At 46.0% G+C, this 3,519-nt stretch overlaps 1 non-coding gene across 1 annotated transcript; it reads left to right on the top strand.

The window, feature by feature from the left end:
• The first annotated feature begins 474 nt into the window (after window positions 1-474).
• LOC116082843 lies at window positions 475-581 on the top strand. The gene has a single exon (XR_004115472.1). It is a non-coding gene; the product is annotated as a U6 spliceosomal RNA (small nuclear RNA).
• The last annotated feature ends 2,938 nt before the right edge of the window (window positions 582-3,519 follow it).

Raw genomic sequence — 3,519 nt, 5'->3', positions numbered from 1 at the left:
CCCTTCTCTCCAAGACTCCATCCTCACAGTCTGAATTCCGGCTCACCCCGGCTTGCTGTGTTGCACTCCCGTGGAATACCAAGCTCTTTGAGCCGCACATGAGAGTGGCCAAGACTTGACTTTTTCACGGACTGGCATTGCCCTGCTTGTGCGGCAGCTCTCGATGCACAAAAATAACTTTCTTTTCATGGTCTTAGGATTACCACGCTAAGTCGGTAGTTAAACGGTAGCCTTGCCAAATACCTTGTGCCTGAAGGTGCGTACTAAAAGTAGCATACTGTTCTCGTGCCTGTTGGTGTGTGGACATCATTTTGGGGGAGTCCCCTGCTTTCCCATCCTAGCTGGCTGTTTAATCTGATGACTTGGCTAAGAGGCCAGTGCTGTTTTAGTTTATGTTTGAGTCATTGCCAATCCAGTTTAAAACCGTCAATCCCACCTGAACTTCCTAATCCCAGCTGTTACAGTCGACGAAAGGTGCCCGCTTCAGCAGCACATACTCTAAAATTGGAATGATACAGAGAAGATTAGCATGGCCCCTGCACAAGGACAGCGTGCAAATTCCTGAGACGCTCCATAACTTTTGTAAAATGAATAAATATTTTACAAAGAAGATGATTGTGAGGAGGGTAACACATTTGAAGGAGCATGCTTCATGTTTTGTTTTTTTGTTTTTGTTTTTGTTTTTTTTTTTTTTTTTTTTTTTTTTTTTTTTTTTTTTTTTTTTGAGAATGCAATACTTTGACTTCCTTAACAAAATGCAGAGGAATCCCATCAGGTACTTATGGAAAGCTGAGATAAGGTTCTGGATCCTATATAAAGTGAATAATGTGTGCAGGCTGTGTTCCTTTAAATCCAAGCCATCTGAATGCAGGACTTGTCCGTGTCGGCATGTAACTGAGACGGCATCTCAGTTACATGAGGTTATGATCGTAATAGCAATTGAGACATCTGAAATCACACCTCTACTGTAGTAAAATTCAGCACCCTACTACTCTTATAAATATGGCATTGGTAGAACGACCTAGCAAGAGAACATAGCTCTGTAGTGAAATGACACAGCTTCAGCCACATGCAGCTAAGCTCCATGTTCATGTATCATAAAGTCCCCTTCATGATCGGTAGGCCTGGCTGCATCTGAGAGCTGCTCGATAATGAAGCGCCCCAGCTACCCCCAGCTACCCCCAGCTACTTTTAAGAGGGATTTCCAGGATCTGATTTGTTTGCCTGCTAACGTGTGAACAGCATTTTCACTAAAATGCTTGGTTGTTTTGTAAGGAAACATAGGATTTTGTCCATGTATCCAATGACAAATAATATGCTTCACTGACACCTTCCTTGCATACCTCTGGACAATGTTTCAATGTAGACTTGAAAATGCGCTACAAGTATCAGTTACACTGAACAGGCTTCCTCAAAGGGCATAACTGTAACTAAAGTGACAAAACAAACGGCAGAACGAGTTTCCACCTGTGCACAAGGTGACATCGGCCAGCTAAGAACCGGTTCTCACATGTGCACACGGTGACATCGGCACTGAGGTTGCCAGTGATTGTGCAATGCCAGTAAGTTCAGGTGTCTCCCTCAGTCACTCTCCTTCTGGCTTTGATACTAGGCCTCTCCCCAAACCTGGAGGCTAGTCAGCCAGTGAGGGCCATAGATGCTTGTCTCTGCTCCCCACAGCACAGGCGTCACAGCATGTGAGGGCACACTCAGATCTGATGTGGGTGCTGGTCCCCATGCTTATGTACCAAGCACTCTTGCCCACTGAGTCATCTCCTCAGCCCTATTGTAATAGAAAGGGCACAGATGGGATTAGTTGAACTCACCATGTGCCCACTCCAAATCTATGTGACTATTAAACAAATGCCAACTGGCACACATGCCATGAGTAATTGTATTTTATAGAAATTGGGTTGTTGGGTGTAGTGGCTACTCCGGGTTGTCAACTTGACTATATCTGGAATGAACTATAATCCAGAATTGGAAGGCTCACCTGTGACCCTAATCTGGAGGCTGGGAATACAAGTTTCTGACCTGGATCTTGGCATGGAGATCTTGAGGCATAGTGGCTACGAATCCCAGTTTAAGACAGGGAGATCTCTGAGTTCAAGGTCATCTGGGACAAAGCAAGTCACTGATCCAGGTATGGGGTACACACTTTTAATCTGGGCTGCACCTTCTGCTGGAGACCTATGTAAGGACATTGGAAGAAGGAAGACTCACTCTGTCTTCTTCACCTGCTTGCCTCATGGGACTGAGCAACTGCTAGATCCTTGGACTTCCATTCACAGCTGCTACTGACCATTGTTGGGAGTTGGACTACAGACTATAAGTCATCAACAAATTCCCTTACTATATAGAGACTACCTTAAGTTCTGTGACTCTAGAGAACCCCGACTCATACATTGGGTTTTGTTGTTGTTATTGTTTTCGGTGCATCTATTTTTATTTTATATGAATGAGTGCTATGCCTACACATGTTTGTCTACCATGTGCATGCAATTCTCTCAGTTTCTAGGCACTGGAGTTACAAGCTGCCATGTGCATGCTAGGAACCAACCGAACTCAGGTCCACTGCGAGAGGAAGTGCTCTTAATTTCTGATCCTTTTCTCCAACCCTGAGAAACTAGTTTTTAAAGGACACCTCTCAAACTCCAACTCTATTCCTAAGAGAGGCCCTCTCCTCCCTCAGTACCAAGGCAGAACAGAACTTGACCTCCCTTTGTAGGCCCATGAGAAGTGGACCACACTCCAGGAGGAGCTCTCTGGCACGGCCCGGATTGGCAAGTCACACACACCACACATGTTTCTCTGTTTATGGGCATGGTGCATGGTGTTGCTCAACCTCCAGGGTAACAGGCGTTGAAAACTGGAGCAGAGCCCAACATCTGAAGCCTTGGCTACTGTGTGCACGGTTCAGAGGATGGCTCTCGGGTGGGAGCTTCGGGCTCCACCCACTCTGCATGCAGAGCTATTGATCGGATTAACGGTGGCTCTGGTGACTTTCCCAGCTGTCACTGAAACAGGGGCTCATTCCTGCAGACTTGTGTGATAGATAGTTTCCAGAACTTCACTGGGAGTTTGGTCTCTCTTCTGAGAAGTTAGCCAGGCTAATGGGTCCATTTCTCTACTATGGACAATGGGGACAGAAAACTATGATCATGCAGCAATTTACAGATGATTCGCCATCACCACTTACGATGTCGTGTCGCCCCTGACCACCTAGTCAGAAGTAACCTTTCCACAGAAATGTGAATATATACTCTCTTCCACGGAACAATGCACTTAGGTCATTAGACAGCTGTGTTCCTCCCTCCATAGTTAAGCCTCTTGAGAGCTGAGATGACCTTGTTGGGATGATCTATGCCCACACATAATTGTATCAACTGGCTATGAAAGTGTGCCCTTGTTCCCAATTGTTAATTGCTACCCAGGGGTGGGGGGCGTAACTCCCGGGCAGAGAAAGGGATGCTGGGAGAAGGAGGAGGCCCGATTCACCAGCTGACACAGAGGCAGATG

This window comes from Mastomys coucha, unplaced genomic scaffold (genome assembly GCF_008632895.1).
Source record: "Mastomys coucha isolate ucsf_1 unplaced genomic scaffold, UCSF_Mcou_1 pScaffold7, whole genome shotgun sequence".
NCBI lineage: Eukaryota > Metazoa > Chordata > Mammalia > Rodentia > Muridae > Mastomys > Mastomys coucha.
The sequence above is the reverse complement of the archived record's forward strand: the minus strand, read 5'-3'. Positions and strand labels throughout refer to the sequence as shown.